At 39.0% G+C, this 22706-nt stretch overlaps 1 protein-coding gene across 1 annotated transcript in view; it reads left to right on the top strand.

Annotated features, from left to right (window-relative positions):
* Positions 1 to 22706, top strand: part of TINAG (tubulointerstitial nephritis antigen) — a 107361-nt gene that overhangs the window by 66372 nt on the left and 18283 nt on the right. The gene's annotated exons all lie outside the window — the stretch shown is intronic.

Below are 22706 nucleotides of genomic sequence, written 5' to 3' on the forward strand. Positions count from 1 at the left end.
CCTGTTCTGTGATGTTCAGTTTAACTCAGTTCAGCCTGTTTCTGGGTCATTGTACTTTGAGAGGCAGGTGTATCTGAGAGCAGAAATTGTCACCAAAGAATAGAAATGGGATTTCAATAAACGAGATCCACTCTTCAGTTTCTGCTGTAAAGCAAGTAGTGCAAACTGAATAACACTCAAAACGAAAAAGAATCTTTCTCCCCTGACACATTGTGGCAGACCTGAGCTCTGGGAAGTCATGTTCATACATTTGCCTGATCTTGAACTGTTTCCAGTAAGGTAGTAGAGATAGCCCTGTAAACACAGGGTGTGAGAGGAGGTGAGCTCAGGGTATTTCTACTCTGCCATTTTGGCTGATATCCAGCAATTAAAACAAACAAAGAATGCGTATAATGTAACTGCATTGAAATGTAAGTGGTTTTAAAATGGATGAAATCAAAGTGCTTGAAAGCCTGGGCCTGGGGCAATCTTCACCAAAGAGTGTGCAGGTGAGGACTAGAGTAGGAAGTGATCCTAGAATAAAAGTCACTAGCATTCTTGTCCTTTATTCATTTTTGTAGCAGAGACTTCAGTTTTAAAATCCTGATGGGCATGAGCTCATAATGTATTGGGAACTTGACTTTTTTATACTATTGACTAAATCCCAGTTTATTTTTGGCTTCATAAATTTACTTTTAATGTCTTTGACCTAGACAATGCTCTAACTTTTATTCTAGATTTTCAAATTTCTATTTCTAAGGTAATTAAGTCAAAGATGTACCTGGAAGATATTTGGGTGAATGATGTGTGGTGATGATCTAATATTTTTCTCTAAACTCTGAACTAAAAGCAACAAGGCCACATAATAAATAATCCATTCCTTCTTTACCCTTTGAAGTGCATTTTTTATAGCTTATTAAATTATTACATAAATTCATTATGGTTTGACTCTAGGATGTTCTGTTCAAAAGACAAGCTATTGTTCAGTTTCCTACAGCTTTATTTTACTATCAGGTTGTTTCAAATTGCTATCTTGCTCTCATTTTTCAATATTTATCTAGTTATTTTCAAGTTTATTTATTCAATGATATTAAAACAAAAAAAAATACTCAGAGTAACTTAAATGGGAACTTGTATGTTTTATTTATAAATAACATAACATAAACTTTCTTACTTTAAAGGCTATTTAGTCCCTTGCATTTATTTTTCTTAAGAGAAATGTTATTTTTTAAAGATTTTGTTTTTATAAAACTTTTTTTCTCTTCACTATACCCTAAACTTTTTATATCTTTCTTAAACACAGTTTTTAATGATGAGATTATTTGACTGCTAAATTGTTATTTTATTTTACTTTTATTACTGTATTGAAATATCCCAATTGTAAATAGTATTAAAAATAAAAGAAGTATTAACATGATAATTTGATTAAATTGATTAGATAATTTGCTACTTTTAAAACTTAAAATATTTTATCCAGGAAGATCCCCTGGAGAAGGAAATGGCAATCCACTCCAGTATTCTTGCCTGGAGAATCCCATGGATGGAGAAGCCTAGTAGGTTACAGTCCACGGGGTTGCAAAGAGTCGGACACGACTGAGTGACTTCACCTCACCTCACCTCACCTCAAGATCTGTAAAGGACCCTGGATTTTATCTTCCCAATAACCTAATATAAAAAAAGAGGGCATAGTAATAGAGATTTTCCAGAGATTACATGCTGGTTAGTTTCAGACCCAATATTCAGCTGAAACCAATTCAATACTAATCTTCTTTAGTAAACCATTGGGCTGACATTAGAGAACCTATATCAAAGCTATTGCTATAATTTACTTAGATGTTTATTCTCTTGTAAGCTAGGGATAAAAGGATGTTTGTGAGGAATAAATGGGATCATGCATACACAGTACTCATATGCTGGATATACGGGAACATTCAATAAGTGTTTACTGTTATTAGTAATAATATCAACAGTGGGGATTGATTGGGCCATATTTGTAATTAGATATATAATTCAACAACTTTTTTTAAGTTTTAAAGTTTCTTTTTATATAGACCATTTTTATAGTCTGCAATGAATCTGATAGGTTGTTGCTTCTGTTGTTTATGTCTTGGTGCTTTGCTGTGAAGTATGCGGGATCTTAGCTGCACGGAGTGAAACGAACTGAAAGTTGCTTAGTCACGTGTCATGTCCGACTCTTTCTGATGCATGGACTATACGGTCCATGGAATTCTCCAGGCTGATTACTGAAGTGGGTAGCCTTTCCCTTCTCCAGGGGCTCTTTCTAAACCAGGGATGAAACCCAGGTCTCCCGCATTGCAGATAGTTGGTAAAGAATCCGCCTGCAATGCGGGAGGCTTGGGTGTGATCCCTGGGTTGGGAAGAGCCCCTGGAGAGGGGAAAGGCTACCCACTCCAGTATTCTGGCCTGGAGAATTCCATAGACTGTACAGTCCATGGGGTCACAAAGAGTCAGACTCGACTAAGCAACTTAGCTCCCTGATCAGGAAACAAACCCTCACCTCCTGATCTGGAGAGCAAAGTCTTAACCATTGGACTGCCAGGGAAATCCCAAAAACCTTTTAAAATTTGCTGAGTTTCCCTCCCAATATGTGACATTTTGAAGAAATTAATAATTGTAAATGACATTCTCAAATTTTAAATGTTATTCAGATTCTTCCCTTGCGAATGAAAGTTGAACTTCTGAGAAAATGGAACTGATGAAATGGAAAATAAAATCATCCTGGGTGTTTTAATAAGTGACATCATCTAAATAATTCTTAAAAGTTGGCTTGATGTTTTCTAATATTTTCAAAGATTTTAAATTTATTAATGCTAGGAGCTGAGGGTACTGAGATAAATAACACTGAGAGCCTTAATAAATAAAACAAGACCCACTGTTTTGATGCAGCTGGCAAGGGAAAGCTATCGATCTTTCAGAAAAGCCATTGAGTGGCTACACGGATAGTTGCGGTCTTTTGAGCTGAGTTCATTGACAGAAGAGTGTAGATGAAGAGAGACCCAGGGAGGTGAAACTGATTTTATTTTTCCTCTGTGTTCAGAGCTGATGGCATCACACTGCCTTGTCTGTCAATGCTGCATCAAACTGTGTTCTTCACAAACTGCACAGTCTGTGTTCCCTGCGTTTCTCTTGTTTGACACTGGTCTTTCATTGATTTGTCATCTGAAACACTGACCAGGACTGCTAACTCTGTAACTGCTGTTATTAACAACAGCAAAAATTATTGCTTTTATAAAACAAAGTGATAGAAGAAAGTACAGCTTTATTTTCATTTAGGGAAAGGCAAGGTTGGTTTAAAAAGCATTAACATGCGTGCACACACACACACACACATATATATGTTTGTATATGTAATTTAGAAAGATGGTAATGACGATGCGATATGCAAGGCAGCCAAAGAGACACAGATGAAAAGAACGGACTTTTGGACTATGTGAGAGAAGGCGAGGATGGGATATTTGAAGGAATAGCATTGAAACATGTATATTACCATGTACAAAATAGATGACCAGAGCAAGTTCCATGCATGAGGCAGGACACGCAAAGCTGGTGTGCTGGGACAACCCAGAGGGATGGGATGAGGAGGGAGGTGGAGGGGGCTTCAGGATGGTGGGAAACATGTACACCCATGGCTGATTCAGGTCAATGTATGCCAAAACCATCACAGTATTGGAAAGTAATTAGCCTCTGATTAAAATAAATAATTTTCAATTCTGGTTTCCTCAGTGTGTATGCCCAGCAGTGAGATTGCTGGGTCATAAGGTAGTTCTATTTGCAATTTTTTTTAAGGTATCTCCACACTGTTCTCCATAGTGGCTGTACTAGTTTGCATTCCCACCAACAGTGTAGGAGGGTTCCCTTCTCTCCACACCCTCTCCAGCATTTATTGCTTGCAGATTTTTGGATCGCAGACATTCTGACTGGTGTGAAGTGGTACCTCATTGTGGTTTTGATTTGCATTTCTCTAATAATGAGTGATGTTGAGCATCTTTTCATGTGTTGTGGGGAGGGGGGTGGGAGGGGGGTTCAGGTTTGGGAACGCATGTACACCTGTGGTGGATTCATGTCAATGTATGGCAAAACCAATACAGAATTGTAAAGTAAAATAAAAAATAAATTAAAAATAAATAAATAAATAAATAATTTTCAAAAGAATTCATATGAAATAATGTCATTTGCAGCAATGTGGATGGACCCGGAGAATATCATACTAAGTGAAGAAAGAAAAACAAATATCATATGATATCAATTATACTTGGAACCTAAAAAAAGATACAAAAAATATTATTTAAAAAACGGAAACAGACTAAAAGAATGCAAAATCAAGCAGTTCAGTTTAGTTCAGTTCAGTCGCTCAGTCATGTCTGACTCTCTGAGACCCCATGAATTGCAGCACACCAGGCATCCCTGTCCATCACAAATTCCCAGAGTTCACTCAAACTCATGTCCATCGAGTTGGTGATGCCATCCAGCCATCTCATCCTCTGTCGTCCCCTTCTCCTCCTGCCCCCAATCCCTCCCAGCATCAGGGTCTTTTCCAATGAGTCAATCCTTCCCATGAAGTGGCCGAAGTATTGGAGTTTCAGCTTTAGCTTCATTCCTTCCAATGAACACCCAAGACTGATCTCCTTTAGAATGGACTGGTTGGATCTCCTTGCAGTCCAAGGGACTCTCAAGAGTCTTCTCCAACACAACAGTTCAAAAGCATCAATTCGTCAGCGCTCAGCTTTCTTCACAGTCCAACTCTCACATCCATACATGACCACTGGAAAAACCATAGCCTTGACTAGACAGACCTTTGTTGGCAAAGTAATGTCTCTGTTTTTCAATATGCTATCTAGGTTGGTCATAATTTTCCTTCCAAGGTGTAAGTGTCTTTTAATTTCATGGCTGCAATTACCATCTGCAGTGATTTTGGAGCCCAGAAAAATAAAGTCTGACACTGTTTCTACTGTTTCCCCATCTATTTCCCATGAAGTGATGGGACCAGATGCCATGATCTTCGTTTTCTGAATGTTGAGCTTTAAGCCAGCTTTTCACTCTCCTCTTTCAATTTCATCAAGAGGCTTTTTTGTTCCTCTTCACTTTCTGCCATAAGGGTGGTGTCATCTGCATATCTGACGTTATTGATATTTCTCCCGGCAATCTTGATTCCAGTTTGTGCTTCTTCCAGCCCAGCTTTTCTCATGATGTACTCTGCATAGACGTTAAATAAGCAGGGTGACAATATACAGCCTTGACGTACTCCTTTTCCTATTTGGAACCAGTCTGTTGTTTCATGTCCAGTTCTAACTGTTGCTTCCTGACCTGCATATAGGGTTCTCAAGAGGCAGCTCAGGTGGTCTGGTATTCCCATCTCTTTCAGAATTTTCCGCAGTTTATTGTGATCCACACAGTCAAAGGCTTTGGCATAGTCAATAAAGCAGAAATAGATGTTTTTCTGGAACTCTCTCACTTTTTCCATGATCCAGCGGATGTTGGCAATTTGATCTCTGATTCCTCTGCCTTTTCTAAAACCAGCTTGAACATCTGGAAGTTCATGGTTCAGTATTGCTAAAGCCTGGCTTGGAGAATTTTGAACATTACTTTACTAGCATGTGAGATGAGTGCAATTGTGTGGTAGTTTGAGCATTCTTTGGCATTGCCTTTCTTTGGGATTGGAATGAAAACGGACCTTTTCCAGTCCTGTGGCCACTGCTGAGTTTTCCAAATTTGCTGGCATATTGAGTGCAGCACTTTCACAGGATCATCTTTCAGGATTTGAAATAGCTCAACCGGAATGCCATCACCTCCACTAGCTTTGTTTGTAGTGATGCTTTCTAAGGCCCACTTGACTTCACACTCCAAGATGTCTGGCTCTTGGTGAGTGATCACACCATCATGATTATCTGGGTCATGAAGATTTTTTCTGTACAGTTCTTCTGTGTATTCTCGCCACCTCTTCTTAATATCTTCTGCTTCTGTTAGGTCCATACCATTTCTGTCCTTTATAGAGCCCATCTTTGCATGAAATGTTCTCTTGGTGTCTCTAATTTTCTTGAAGAGATCTCTAGTCTTTCCCATTCTGTTCTTTTCCTCAATTACTTTGCACTGATTGCTGAGGAAGGCTTTCCTATCTCTCCTTGCTATTCTTTGGAACTCTGCATTCAGATGCTTATATCTCTCCTTTTCTCCTTTGCTTTTCACTTCTCTTCTTTTTGCAGCTGTTTGTAAGGCATCCCCGGACAGCCATTTTGTGTTTTTGCATTTCTTTTCCATGGGGATGGTCTTGATCCCTGTCTCCTGTACAATGTCATGAACCTCCATCCATAGTTCATAAGGCACTCTATCTATTAGATCTATTCCCTTAAATCTATATCTCGCTTCCACTCTATAATCATAAGGGATTTGATTTAGGTCCTACTTGAATGGTCTAGTGGTTTTCCCTACTTTCTACAATTTAAGTCTGAATTTGGCAATCAGGAGTTCATGATCTGAGCCACAGTCAGCTCCCGGTCTTGTTTTTGCTGACTGTATAGAGCTTCTCCATATTTGACTGCAAAGAATATAATCAGATTTCGGTGTTGACCATCTGGTGATGTCCGTGTGTAGAGTCTTCTCTTGTGTTGTTGGAAGAGGGTTTTTGCTATGACCAGTGTGTTCTCTTGGCTAAACTCTATTAGCCTTTGCCCTGCTTCATTCTGTACTCCAAGGCCAAATTTGCCTGTTACCCCAGGTATTTCTTGCCTTCCTACTTTTGCATTCCAGGCCTCTATATTGAAAAGGACATCTTTTTGGGTGTTAGTTCTAAAAGGTCTTGTATGTCTTCATAGAACCATTCAACTTCAGCTTCTTCAGTGTTACTGATTGGGGCATAGGCTTGGATTACTCTGATACTGAACAGTTTGCCTTGGAAACGAAGAGAGATCTTTCTGTCATTTTTGAGATTGCATTCAAATACTGCATTTCGCACTCTTTTATTGACCATGATGGCTACTCCATTTTGTCTAAGGGATTCCTGCCCACAGTAGTAGATATAATGGTCATCTGAGTTATAATCCAAAGTTCCAAAGAATAGCAAGAAGAGATAAGAAAGACTTCCTCAGCAATCAATGCAAAGAAACAGAGGAAAAGAACAGAATGGGAAAGACTAGAGATCTCTTCAAGAAAATTAAAGATACCAAGGGAACATTTCATGCAAAGATGGGCTCGATAAAGGACAGAAATGGTATGGACATAACAGAACCAGAAGATATTAAGAAGAGGTGGCAAGAATACACAGAATAACTGTACAAAAAAGATCTTCACAACCAACATAATCACGATGGTGTGATCACTCACCAAGAGCCAGACATTCTGGAATGTGGAGTCAAGTGGGCCTTAGCATCACTTCGAACAAAGCTAGTGGAGGTGATGGCATTCCGGTTGAGCTATTTCAAATCCTGAAAGATGATCCTGTGAAAGTGCTGCACTCAATATGCCAGCAAATTTGGAAAACTCAGCAGTGGCCACAGGACTGGAAAAGGTCTGTTTTCATTCCAATCCCAAAGAAAGGCAATGCCAAAGAATGCTCAAACTACCACACAATTGCACTCATCTCACATGCTAGTAAAGTAATGCTCAAAATTCTCCAAGCCAGGCTTCAGCAATACGTGAACCGTAAACTTCCTGATGTTCAAGCTGGTTTTAGAAAAGGCAGAAGAACCAGAGATCAGATTGCCAACATCCGCTGGATCATGGAAAAAGTGAGAGAGTTCCAGAAAAACATCTATTTCTGCTTTATTGACTATGCCAAAGCCTTTGACTGTGTGGATCACAATAAACTGTGGAAAATTCTGAAAGAGATGGGAATACCAGACCACCTGAGCTGCCTCTTGAGAACCCTATATGCAAGTCAGGAAGCAACAGTTAGAACTGGACATGAAACAACAGACTGGTTCCAAATAGGAAAAGGAGTACGTCAAGGCTGTATATTGTCACCCTGCTTATTTAACGTCTATGCAGAGTACATCATGAGAAAAGCTGGGCTGGAAGAAGCACAAACTGGAATCAAGATTGCCGGGAGAAATATCAATAACGTCAGATATGTAGATGACACCACCCTTATGGCAGAAAGTGAAGAGGAACTAAAAAGCCTCTTGATGAAAGTGAAAGAGGAGAGTGAAAAAGTTGGCTTAAAGCTCAACATTCAGAAAACGAAGATCATGGCATCTGGTCCCATCACTTCATGGGAAATAGATGGGGAAACAGTGGAAACAGTGTCAGACTTTCTTATTTGGGGCTCCAAAATCACTGCAGATGGTGATTGCAGCCATGAAATTAAAAGACGCTTACTCCTTGGAAGGAAAGTTATGACCAACCTAGATAGCATATTCAAAAGCAGAGACATTACTTTGCTGACTAGGGTCCGTCTAGTCAAGACTATGGTTTTTCCTGTGGTCATGTATGGATGTGAGAGTTGGACTGTGAAGAAAGCTGAGTGCCATAGAATTGATGCTTTTGAGCTGTGGTGTTGGAGAAGACTCTTGAGAGTCCCTTGGACTGCAAGGAGATCCAACCAGTCCATTCTAAAGGAGATCAGCCCTAGGATTTCTTTGGAAGGAATGATGCTAAAGCTGAAACTCCAGTACTTTGGCCACCTCATGCAAAGAGTTGACTCATTGAAATAGTCTCTGATACTGGGAGGGATTAGGGGCAGAAGGAGGAGGGGATGACAGAGGATGAGATGCCTGGATGGCATTACTGAATTGAGGGATGTGAGTCTGAGTGAACTCTGGAATTTGTGATGGACAGAGAGTCCTGGCGTGCTGCGATTCTTGGGGTCTCATAGAGTTGGACACAACTGAGTGACTGAACTGAACTGCAATGAGTTAAATTCAGCCATTCCTGTCCATTTTAGTTCACTAGTTCCTAGAATGTCAATGTTCACTCTTGCCATCTCCTGTTTGACCACTTCCAATTTGCCTTGATTCATGGACCTGACATTCCAGGTTCCTATGCAATATTGCTCTTTACAGCATCAGACCTTGCTTCTATCACCAGTCACATCCACAACTGGGTATTGTTTTTGCTTTGGCTCTATCCCTTCATTATTTCTGGAGTTATTTCTCCACTCATCTCCAGTAGCATATTGGGCACCTACCAACCTGGGGAGTTCCTCTTTCAGTATCGTATCATTTTGCTTTTTCATGCTGTTCATGGGGTTCTCAAGACAAAAATACTGAAGCGGTTTGCCATTCCCTTCTCCAGTGGACCACATTCTGTCAGACCTCTCCACCATGACCCTCCCATCTTGGGTGGCCCCACACAACATGGCTTAGTTTCACTGAGTTAGAAAAGGCTGTGGTCCATGTGATAAGATTGACTAGTTTTCTGTGATTATGGTTTTAGTGTGTCTGCCCTCTGATGCCCTCTTGCAACACCTACAGTCTTACTTGAGTTTCTCTTACCTTGGACTTGGGCTATTTCTTCACAGCTGTTCCAGCAAAGCACAGCCATTGCTCCTTACATTGGATGAGGGGTAGCTCCTCACTGCCACCCCTCCTGACCTTGAACGTGGAGTAGCTCCTCTTGGCCCTCCTGTGCCCGAGCAGCTGCTGCTCCTTGGACGCAGGGTTGCTCCTCTTGGCCGCCGCTCCTAACCTTGGGTGAGGGGTAGCTCCTTTCGGCCATGCTTCTGTGTGGTCTGTCACAGCCAGCGTGCTTCTGTGTGGTCCATTGCAATGGATACAGTCCTTGGAATCTCCAGGTCAGAATTCTGGAGTGGGTAGCCTTTCCCTTCTCCATGGAATCTTCCCAACCCAGGGGTTGAACCTAGGTCTTCCACATTGCTTTTGTATTTTTACCAGCTGATCCACAAGGGAAGCCCAGGAATACTGGAGTGGGTAGCCTATCCCTTCTCCAGGGAAATCTTCCCAACCAGGAATTGAACTGGAATCTCCTGCATTCCAGGTGGATTCTTTACCAACTGAGCTATCAGGGAAGCCCCAAAATCAAACTGCTGCTGCTGCTGCTAAGTCACTTCAGTCGTGTCCGACTCTGTGTGACCTCATAGATGGCAGCTCATCAGGCTCCCCCGTCCCTAGGATTCTTCAGGCAAGAACCCTGAGTGGACTGCCATTTCCTTCTCCAATGCATGAAAGTGAAAAGTGAAAAGTCACTCAATCATGTCCGACCCTCAGCGACCCCATGGACTGCAGTCTACCAGGCTCCTCTGTCCATGGGATTTTCCAGGCAAGGGTACTGGAGGGGGTTGCCATTGCCTTCTCTGAAATCAACTAGTGGTTACCAAATGGGAAACTTGGTGGTGAGGGAGAGATTATATTACATTAGGGTAAGCATATATACACTACTATATATATTAACAAAATAGATAATTAATAAGGACCTACTGTATAGTACAAGGAACTTGACTCAATATTCTGTAATAACCTACATGGAAAAAGAATCTGAAAAAACATAGGTATATGTTTATGTGTAACTGAGTGACCTTGTTGTACACCTGTAATTAACACATTGTAAAAAAGTATACTCCAATATAAAATAAAAATTAAATTAAAAAGATACAAAATAAAAAGAGCTTTTTGAAATCTCTGTTGACATTCATAAAAACATACCTTTAAAGCATATATACATAAAACACATATTTATGTGTACATACACATGCACAGGGCTTCCCTGGTGGCTCAGATGGTAAAGAATCCGCCTGCTGTGCAGAAGGCTCAGGTTCGATCCCTTGGTCAAGAAGATTCCTTGGAGAAGGGAATTGCTCCCAATTCCAATATTCTTTCCTGGAGAATTTCATGGACAGAGGAGCCTGGCAGGCTACAGCCCATGGGGTCACAGAGAGTAGGATATGATTGAGTGACTAATTCACACACACTAACATGGAAAGATCTCAAAGATTGTTTTTGCTCCAGAACAGTACAGACTAAGTTTGATTATGGAGACAACTCTGTAGAGCATTAAGAACACGTAATTTAAAGACAAGCTTAGGTGCAGAAGCTGGTCCTTGCCCTGCTCCTGGGTGATCTCAGACAGGTTATTTAATCTCTCTAAATCTCAGTTTTCTCATTGGAGTAATAACAGTTTCCTCACTGTCTTGTTGTTAGGATTAATGCTAGTAAAGTAATGCTCAAAATTCTCCAAGCCAGGCTTCAGCAATACGTGAACTGTGAACTCCCAGATGTTCAAGCTGGTTTTAGAAAAGGGAGAGGAACCAGAGATCAAATTGCCAACATCCACTGGATCATCAAAAAAGCAAGGGAGTTCCAGAAAAACATCTATTTCTGCTTTATTGACTATGCCAAAGCCTTTGACTGTGTGGATCACAATAAACTGTGGAAAATTCTGAAAGAGATGGGAATACCAGACCACCTGAACTGCCTCTTGAGAAATCTGTATGCAGGTCAGGAAGCAACAGTTAGACCTGGACATGAAACAACAGACTGGTTCCAAATAGGAAAAGGAGTACATCAAGGCTGTACATTGTTACTCTGCTTATTTAACTTCTATGCAGAGTACATCATGAGAAATGCTGGGCTGGAAGAAGCACAAGCTGGAATCAAGATTGCCGGGAGAAATATCAATAACCTCAGATATGCAGATGACACCACCCTTATGGCAGAAAGTGAAGAGGAGCTAAAAGCCTCTTGATGAAAGTGAAAGTGGAGAGTGAAAAAGTTGGCTTAAAGCTCAACATTCAGAAAACAAAGATCATGGCATGTGGTCCCATCACTTCATGGGAAATAGATGGGGAAACAGTGGAAACAGTGTCAGACTTTATTTTGGGGGGCTGCAAAATCACTGCAGATTGTGACTGCAGCCATAAAATTAAAAGACGCTTACTCCTTGGAAGTAAAGTTATGACCAACCTAGATAGCATATTGAAAAGCAGAGACATTACCAAGAAAGGTCCATCTAGTCAAGGCTATGGTTTTTCCAGTGGTCATGTATGGATGTGAGAGTTGGACTGTGAAGAAAGCTGAGTGCCGTAGAATTGATGCTTTTCAACTGTGGTGTTGGAGAAGACTTTTGAGAGTCCCTTGGACTGCAAGGAGATCCAACCAGTCCATTCTGAAGGAGATCAGCCCTGGGATTTCTTCGGAGGGAATGAAGCTAAAGCTGAAACTCCAGTACTTTGGCCACCTCATGAGAAGAGTTGACTCATTGGAAAAGACTCTGATACTGAGAGGGATTGGGGGCAGGAGGAGAAGGGGACGACAGGATGAGATGGCTGGATGGCATCACTTACTCGATGGACGTGAGTCTGAGTGAACTCTGGGAGTTGGTGATGGACAGGGAGGCCTGGCGTGCTGCAGTTCATGGGGTCACAAAGAGTTGGACACGACTGAGCGACTGAACTGAACTGAACTGAACTGTGTCTGCTTCCGAGTAGGCTACTCATTTTACATGTTCTTTAATATCTATAAAAAATTGTATTTTCCTGAACTTTTAAATTTATTACCTTGAATCTGTTTTAAGAATTGTTTTTCAAAAGTATAATATGAAGCTGATTCTAATTAGGGCATTAGTGAGTACTGATCAAGGACATGATGTACTTTTACCCTTATCATTTCAATTTATTATTCTTTTTAAACAATGATCCAATTATTCCTAGAAGACAAGCAATTGAATGAAAATGAGAAGGGAAAAAGAAATGTGACTAAAGGAGGGAAAATTTTATTTCTTTGATAAATATGATAACAATCTTATGATGTTAGATAGTATGATTGTTTGCACCAAGAAAGTCAGATAGGTAGTTGGGAGTTTGATTTTACATTTACGTTGGTTTCACATACATTTTAATTCTATAGGGTTGTGTAAAACATGTAGTTTGAAATAATAATTTTTTATTTGGTAAATATTGAGGAAAGACATAGTACATGAACAAATGTTTTGATTGTGAAAGGTGATTATAGACAATTCTCTAGACTATGGAGAACTTGGATTACAACAAGGCTGAGAGTGGCTTTCAGGTACTGGGAAAGCACACTTTATCTTCCTGCTGAGATGAGTTTTAATGCTTGTGGATGCTTCAGATTTGGGAGGCCTGTGTGATGGAGCTTTATTATGAGTCCCTGGCACAGTGCTACCTTTCAAATTTAGCTTTTTCCTCTTTGTAGCTTAGTATATTATTATTATGATTCTGCTTTATTTCTGTTTTCTAACCTAATACCTTCTGTGGTAGGTATTTCATTACATTCTTAGTGCCTCCAACTCTTTGCGACCCTGTAGACTATAGCTTGCCAGGCTTCTTTGTCCATGGAATTTTCCAAGCAAGAATACTGGAATGTGTTGCCATTTCCTTCTCCAGGGATCTTCCTGACCCAGGGATTTAACTTGCATCTCTTATGCCCGCTGCATTGGCAGGTGGGCTCTTTATCACTAGGGTAGGTATCGTCCTCAAAATTTCAAATATGGTAGAGTTCACATGAAGGTTAGGTAAAGTGTATGTTTATGAACTTTCAAGATTGTCCCTTGAAAGACAGAGTACTTTCAAAATAATCACTATACATTTTTAGAAAGTATGTATTAGGTTGGCCAAAGGATTTATTCAGGTTTTCCATAAGATGCTATGGAAAAACTCAAATAAACTTTGTGACCAAACCAATAATAGAAGTTTACTGTGTTGTAATCTAGGCTCAGGATTTTATCTTCTGTTCCAGGAGTATAACAATTCTGATGGATGAATGAACTGGGAGGTTTTGTAAAAAACATGTGTTGCTATAGTGATTATACATGTTTCTGAACAAAAACATGTAGGATGTGATTGACTCCTTCAATAAGAGAAAGTCAAAGAGAAGGTCAGGCCGAGTCTATGTTTCACTAACAAAGGGAAAGGTGGCAGAAAAATAAATTTCATAGATGATGAATGATTACTACCTGTGAAACTAAACAAAAACTTTAATTTATTTTGATCCTCAACATAAGTGTCTCAAATATTATTTTCATCCCATATGTTAATTATGTTTCTGTGTATACATGAGTTGGCTGGATGTGAGTGAATGCAACCCTGATGGAATGCTGTTATCACAACCAAGCTGTCCCTCCTGACTCCATCCCCATACTTTTCATTTTAGCCCATCTTGTTCACCATCACCAGCATTATCCTTCTAGGGCTGCCTACAGCCCTTCCCATTCCAAACCTTTCATGACACCTCCATGAAGTCACAAAAGGTAACCTCTGGTATTATCTCCTTCTCTTCTCTCAGCTGTGTCCCCTTTCCCTTGGTATCTTCTACAAATTGCTCAAGTCCCATCATTCACTGCCTGTTCACAGCTGGAAAGGACTCCACCCATTTCTGCCTCTGGTCCTACATTTTGTTGCTTGTGTTCCTTAGACACTAGGGCAATTTGGCCACTTACTACATAATTTTGAATTGTTACTTAACTTCTTTTGGCCTCAGTTGCATTAACTGTGAAGGAAATAAATTGGATTACAGTCAGATTAAATTGTTTGATCTTAACTATTCAACTCTGCCATTTGCTGACATAAATAATCTGTAGATGAATGAGCTTGACTGTTCCATACCTGAGTCACTTTGCTGTACACCTGAAACTAACACAACATTGTAAATCAACTCTCTCTCAATAAAAAATAAAATAACAAACAACCAAACAGGCTGTGGACCAGATTTAGCCTGTTAGTCATAAATTCAAAACCAAAGTCTCCTTTCAGTGCTAAGATTTTATAAGAAAATAGAAAGCCATTTCTATTCCCAACATTAAAGGGCTGAGGTTTTCTCTCACAGTGTAGCTTCATTAGATATTACCCTAGTTCATTGTTATTGATGATGATGGATAGTTTTCTTCCTACAGTCTCTCCCAGCACATTTCTCATGGTGCAGACATCTCAGCACGTATTATGTCAACGTAGTAAATGCAGAGGAATACTTCTCCCAGTTTCACAGCAGGTCATTCTGACCAGGGTATGAACTGAGTACAACCTTGTCATCAAGGTTATATTTTCATTATGGAGGAAACTCCATAATCCTTTCTGTAAGTCAAATTACATGTGATAGTACACTCAGCAATCCTTTTGCTTCCTGAAATATTACAATAGGGTAGTGTAAGCAATATTCCTGCAACTCAATAAACAGTGTTGTTTGGATGACATTAATATAAGGAGCACACAGAACATACAATCTTCTCTGACACTTTCATACAAAAACTAATCTTTCAGAAATCTCCATATGCTATTTCAACCAATGATAAAGTTTAAAACTCACTGGCAGAGTGCATCAATAAAAGTAGTCAATCTTAGATTCAGTGAACGCTGGCTTGATGTACATTTTGTTTCAGTAGAAAAATGAAGAAGGATGGGGAGACCATCATTTTATTTTGCTTTCCCATGCGAACTATTCTCATTCATCTCTGATCTAGCATTAATTAGCACTTTGCGATGGCTCTCTGTCCTATTCAAGATGGCCATGCTCCCCAAGCCTGAGTGATTTTTTGAATGAAGTTGCTAAGTGTCACCACTAGAACACTCATAAAACAATAAATCCCTGTGTGTCTTTGCCTCATGAATACTGCAGTTATCTTTCAAATCTTTGTGTTAAAGAGCCCTAATTATCTGGCTGTAGTCTCACCTTTAAAAGTGTAGCCCTATATCCAGAGTAGTCTTATCATTGTTATGACTTGAAACTCATTTGGTGGTTTCTTTATACTTGTATCCTATCTGGCTTTCATTTCCTTAATAAGAAGGGTTGGAGTTTCATATCAGGCTCTCTTAATGTATCTGTTCCCTGTTTTCCTCCAAAATTTCCGGTTTTAGTTGTCTGTACTGCATCAAATTTCTTTACATGTCTGCTGTTTAGAAACTTTGCTTTTTATCTGTCTGGATCTGTATTCACTAATATGGAACTGGTCTGCCCAGAAAACATGCGTTTGAATTCCTCTTTTCAGTCTATTGGATAAATGCTGGGACCCCAGAAGTGAAAATTATCTGAAGCATTGCAACATTTTGATCTAGATATTTGGATCACAGTGTAATAACACTTACCATCAATATAATATTTTTTTTCTTCTTGTCACTCCAAATTCTTAGCTGGATTTAAAGAACTTGATTCTTAAGCAAATATGATCTTGACTTTGTAGGTTACAAAATAATTGTTCTCATCACAGAATTCCTTACTTTGTGTGTGTGTGTGTGCTCAGTCATTCACTTGTATCCACCTCTTTGTGACCCCATGGATTGTAAGCCCACCAGCCTCCACCAGGCTCCTCTGTCCATGGGATTTTCCCCAGCAAACATCCTGGAGGGGGTTGCAATTTCCTCCTCCCGGTTCTCACTCTGCAGAAAGTCACTTTCACCATTATTTTAAATCATCAGCTTTCCTTCTTTAATTTCAGCGTTTTACTTGTCAGAACCCCTGAACAACCATGAATTTAAAAGTTAATAAGCAGAATCACTATCAGTAGAGAGAACCCCCAAGAAGAACAAGCAGTTCTGTAATTACAGTCTTGGTGTTGATCAGTCAACCCAGTTGTCAGGAATACATCTTTGTATCATGTGACGTGTACACCAAGATTTGCCATATTTGATGTACCCTCCTGCTCATTCAACCTTGAAATCCTGTACTTAGCCTCAAGTCCTTCTCCCTTTCAGTTGGTATATATTAGCCAGTAAATTCTACCCCTTTTATCTCCAAAATAGCTCTCAAACCTATGCCTTCCTGTTCCATTCCCAGTATTTGCTCAAAAAAGTGTCTATTGAGGGTTGCCTCTGTGATAGTCACTTTTTCAGGAGTTGGAGACACAGCTGTTAAAAGAATCAGCATTTGCCTGAGAGAGCTTCCATTCTTACTGGGCATTTCATTATGTCTTGCTTTAATGACAACATTCATCTTAAGCTATCGGTCTTCTCCCTCTGGAATCTATTCCTATGCTAACACCAAAGTTGTCCCCGGATCATGTAACATCCCAAATTTGGGTGACTCTTTATCAGCAGCTTTGTAAATACCAAGCATTGTAGCCTAAAGTGCTCTTTATGGGCTGAGCCACTCCTACCGCTGTTCTCCAGTCCCCGGACTAAGTGTTGCTGTAAGAATAGGCTGCAATAGAGTTTTCAATGCTCTCTTGTGACTTTGCATTAAGTGCTTACAATTCTACACTCCATTTCCACCTGAAGAATTTCTGTTCCACTCTGTGAAGGGAGTTGTCTTTGCTCTCACTGTTAATTTCTTCATCTGTAACCTATAGAAAAGTTGTGAAACACTCTTTCAAAAAGGTAGAAATTATAGACTTCAATTTATTCTTATACTTTTTTGATACAATATCATATTAGTTTTGGATATACAGCATAGAGATTCAATATTTTTATACATTAATAAATGACCACCATAATAAGTCTAGTTATAATCTATCACCATACAAAGTTATGACAATATTATTGACTATATTCTCTAAGTTGTATATTACATGTCCATGACATTTATTTTTAACTATTTTTTAATTTTTATTTTTGAACCAATTCAAAAATAATTAAGATTTCTAAAACTTCACACAACAGTAGGATACAAATTCTACTCAAGTTCCCATAGATTGTAAACTGGAAGACACTGGAACATATCCAGGGACATGAACAAGATACAAAAATTCATTTGTTTTTCATTTTCCAACATCACTCCCATTAGATAATCAGCATCTTGAAGGAAGAAGATATATTTTCTTTGTACTAAAGAGTAGTTTGCTGAATAAAGGCAGAAATAAATGGATGAAGTACACAAGAGATTCTGTGCTTTCATATTAAAAAATACTTATAGGAATATCAATATTACTTTAAGAAAATTGCATATTCACTTTTCTCTTATTTACCATGTCGAATATGACCAACAAGTGAAACCAAAGGAGAGGAAAGAAAATATTTAAAATCTTATATTGATACAAAGTACTTATTTAGTTCCAATTATTTTACTATCTAGACAGAACTTAAAACAGCATTTTAGGAAGTCTAGTATCATTTAGTACAGTTGTCTGAAAAGAATAACATCCTTTTCAAAGGGAATAACCTTAGCAATACAACATCTTACATCATTCTTTAATGTTTACTTTGCAGAATTTATGGTCTCTCTAAAAAAGACTTAATATTATGCAAAAGCGTAATGTTTCCAGAACTACCTGAAAGTAAGCATATAAGATAAATCCAGAAGGCAGAGTTTAAGTTATGCATATACATAAATCCACTCTTCTTTAAAGGTTCTTTTCCCATATAGGTCATTACAAAATATTGCATAGAGTTTCCTGTGCAATATAATAGGTCCTTATTAGTTATGTATTATTTATAGCAGTGGGCTTCCCAGGTGGTGCTAGTGGCAAAGAACTTGCCTGCCGATGTAGGAGACATAAGACATGTGGGTTTGATCCCTTGTAGAAGAGCATGGGAACCCACTCCATTATTCTTTCTGAGAGAATCCCATGGACAGATGGAGCCTGGCAGGCTACAGTCCATAGGGTCACAAAGAGTCAGACACAACTGAAGATTTAGCACGTATGCACACATATCTAGTAGTATGTGTATGTCAATCCCAATCTCCCAATTCATCCCTCCCTAAGAAACAATCTTAGGGACTTCCCCAGTGGTTCAGTGGTTAATTAAGGTGGTCTCCTTCCATTGCAGGGGGCATGGGCTTGATGCTTGATTGAGGAACTGGGATCCCACATGCCATGTGGGGTAGCCCCCCAAATTGGAATAATTTATATAAAACATCTTTATTTTAAAAAGGAAAGAATCTCAGCAAAGGACAGTTAAGGTACTGGTCCATTTAAACAAATATTTGTGAATACTTCTCAAAATGAAGAGGTACAAGGGAAGCAAAGAAGAGTGTAAACAGATTTTGAGCAAATATTAATGTAAAGAAAATCCTCATGTCCTCAAAGACGTTTGTTGTCTGATGAGTAGATATTTGTAAAAATATATACACATTCCTAAAATTTTCAACCTGTTTGTACAATGGCAAGCAAAATCCAGTACCGCAATTCAGGAAAGTACAAATGTGTGTGTGTGTATAGATTCACTACTTACTATTCATATATATGTATATGTATTCACTATGATATTAATAATGTAGGCTCTGATTCTTCCCAGTCCTGCAGATCCTGGGATATTTAGAAAATAACCCACATGACTACCTTTCTATAACACTTCTTTGTGACTTTATGGGACATTTGATTACCATCTTAGGAATTGTCCACGGAGGACAGAGGAAAGAAAAGATAGCTGAAGGTTGTAGTGCAAGCGTTAGAGTCTCTGATGGATGAAACTTGCTTGTCATTTGACACAGAAGCTGTAACACAGGGAAACTGAACAATAGCTTCTGTGCAGAGGTGTGATATGTTCTTTCTGATTGAATTTTGCATAAAGGTCAACATCCTTTGTTTATAATTTTTTTTCACAAGCATCCAAACCCCTGAAACTATCAGCTTTATCCTGCTTATTTTCCTTTCCCTCTCTCACTCTTATTGAAGGATAATGAACTTTTCTGTCTATCTTGAGAATGTTTATAATAATTTGAACACTGACTTTCTCCCTGGGTTAAAAATGATTGGTGCTCAAAATAATGCATCTTAAAATGGTAATAAATAGCAATACTACTTGAAAAGAAATTTAAGGCAACTGCAAAGAGTTGATAGATTTATAAGATAAGAATGCTTGCTATTATATCATTTAAATATTATTTAGATAGTCATAACAAAATATTAGGAACATGTGAAAAATATGACACTTGAACAAAAGTAAAAGTGATAGTTTTTACTTCTTAGATGTCTACAGAATAGTTTATTTACTTTTTTTTCAGTGATATAGAATAAGAAAAATTATACAACTACACTTCTTCTTTGCGAGAAAATGCTGTTTCTTAGGGCTGTTAGAATTACGGTTGACCCTAGAACAACGCTGGCGTTAAGCACGAGCCCCACACCCTTGGAATCCGGAATGTAACTTTACAATCTGCTCTCAGCACCCATACTTCAGCATCCATGGATTCAACCAACTTCAGACCCTGTGGTATTGTAGAATGTATTTAGTGAAAACAAACTCCATATAAGTGGACCTATGCAATTCAAGCCCATATTATTCAAAGGTCCGCTGTAGTTAGTCTTTGATTGTTGATAGTGGAATTATTGTGTAGTCATCATTTTGGTATATCTTAACCCCATATGCATTTGTGGACCTTCATGCTCCAAAACGGTCTCAATATTTCTGAGAGTGCCAGGAAAATCTAAAATGGGCTTATAATACATGCAATACTTACTTCACAGTGTATTTTGCCATTATGTCTTTTCAGTTCTTCTGGTAACTGCTTTGTCTTCCCATGCACCATCCTCAGTGCAGTGGAACCTAAGAAGTTAGAAATCTTTTCCAAAGTGGGAAAGAAACTTATGCATTTCTATCATTACCCTCTATTTTTGAGTATTACTAAAAGTGTTTTATGGCATACACAGCTTTTAGTGAAATAGCTTTTTCAGATTTTAATAAAAAGTCTGACCTGTTTCTGCCCCAACTCCAAACTTAGCTGAGTTCATTATGGAGCTCTATTTGGACGTATCTGAGTGACAGGGAATGGATTATACCCTTAATGGCTCTTCCTCATTGTTGACAAATGTTTAACTACTGGATTGAGCTCGTTCTGTCTAGATACCTCTTTCTCTAATGGAAGTTCTTTCCTATGAGGCTCTTTAGTGCCTCAAGCATGATGTACCTCAACTTCTCACCACTTCTGATGGATCTCAGATTTGGGGGTCCTCTCCTGCCTATATTGTTTTGGAGTCAAGTGGCTCCTTAGATTCTTCTGATTTAGTCATGTATTTTGTATTTGGTATAAATAGCTAAAGTAATTAGTGGACAGACCACCTGAAATAATGTTTCCTTGAGTGGTCCAGAATTTGACCTTCCTGAAATTGACATGATAGCCATCATGAGCAGAAAATGAGCAACTCAATGTTTCAGATATGCTCTACTGGTAGAAGGACACAATGACCCTTGAATATTTGGGGCTGAATCATTTGACTGGTAAATTTTTCAATGTCAGTAGCCTATTTAGGAAAGTTACAAGAATGTAGATGTAATTATAAAGTTGAAAAATGATTTTGAAAACTGAATCAGTTTGAAAAGAGTGTTAGTCACTAAATTGTGTCCAGCTCTTTTGCAACCCCATGGCCTGTAGCTTGCCAAGCTTCCCTGTCCATGGAATTCTCCAGGCAAGAATACTTGAGTGGGTTGCCATTTACTTCTCCTGGAGATCTTCCTGACCCAGGGATTGAAGTCAGGTCTCCTGCATTGCAGGCAGATTCTTTACCATCTGAGCCACCAGGGAAGAAGGAGAGATAACCTCTTAGTCATAGGATCAAATGATCCAAATGCATTATTACCTATTCACATGAATGCCCGCAAGATCCTTAAAATAAACCTGCCGTCTTTAAACAATACTTCTATGGTACTGCATCATCATTCTATTTATACCCTATTAAAAACAGCTTACTGGGAAATGGACATATTGATAATATTTGAACAGCAAATTCATATCTTTTCCAGAATGTTTTTTATACAATGGAAACCACTCATTTGAGGTATTAGGGGCTAATTGATGTGGACAGGATTATTTTCCCATAATCCACCAAAGCACATGGAAGTGGTGATCAATATGCTTTCTCCACATAAAACTGATGCCATTCATGACACATTGCAGTTGAGGACTGAATGTTTATAAGAGAAGCAATATAACATATTGAGAAGAACATGAGATTTGGAGTCATGGTTCAACATACCTATTCTGGGATCTTGGACACATCTTGATATTTCATTAGTAAATAGAACATGTTAGTAACATTTATGTCACTGGGTTTAATCAAGAGAAAAAGAAGAGGTACTTTAAGTCTTGATGTTTTTTTAATGAATTGTTTTCTGTTACATTGAGAATGTAATCATCCTCATCATTCAGTCTTTAAGTTGTATTCAACTCTTTGCAACCCCATGGACTGTAACAAGCCAGGCTCCTTTCTCCTTTACCATCTCCCACAGTCTGCTCACATTCATGTACGTTGAGTCAGTGAGTAATCTTCCTTCATAGCTCAGCTGGTAAAGAATCCACTTGCAATGCAGGAGACCTGGGTTCAATCCTTGGGTTGGGAAGATCCCCTGGAGAAGAGAAAGGCTACCCACTCCAGTATTCTGGCCTGGAGAATTCCACGGACTGTACAGTCCATGGGGTCACAAAAAGTCGGACATGACTGAGCAACTTTCACTTTCCACTGAGTTAGTGATCCTATCTAACCATCTCATACTCTGCCACCCCTTTCTTCTTTCTCCTTCAATCCTTCCCAGCATCAGGGTCTTTTCCAATTTGTCAGCTCTTCACATCAGGTAGCCAAAGTATTGGAGCTTCAGCATCAATCCTTCCAATGAATATTCAGGACTGAATTCCTTTAGGATTGACTTGTTTGATCTCCTTGATGTCCAAGGGACTCTTAAGAGTCTTCTCCATCTTCTCCACAATTCAAAAGCATCAGTTCTTCAGTGCTCAGCCTTCTTTACAGTCCAACTCTCACATCTGTACATGACTACTGGAAAAATTGTAGCTTTGACTATATGGACCTTTGTCAGCAAAGTGATGTCTTTGCTTTTTAATACACTGTCTAGGTCTGTCATAGCTTTCCTTCCAAGGAGCAAATCTTTTAATTTCATGGCTGTAGTCACCATCCACAGTGATTTTGGAGCCCAAGAAAATAAA

The sequence above is a fragment of the Oryx dammah genome, unplaced genomic scaffold, assembly GCF_014754425.2.
Source record: "Oryx dammah isolate SB20612 unplaced genomic scaffold, SCBI_Odam_1.1 HiC_scaffold_11, whole genome shotgun sequence".
NCBI lineage: Eukaryota > Metazoa > Chordata > Mammalia > Artiodactyla > Bovidae > Oryx > Oryx dammah.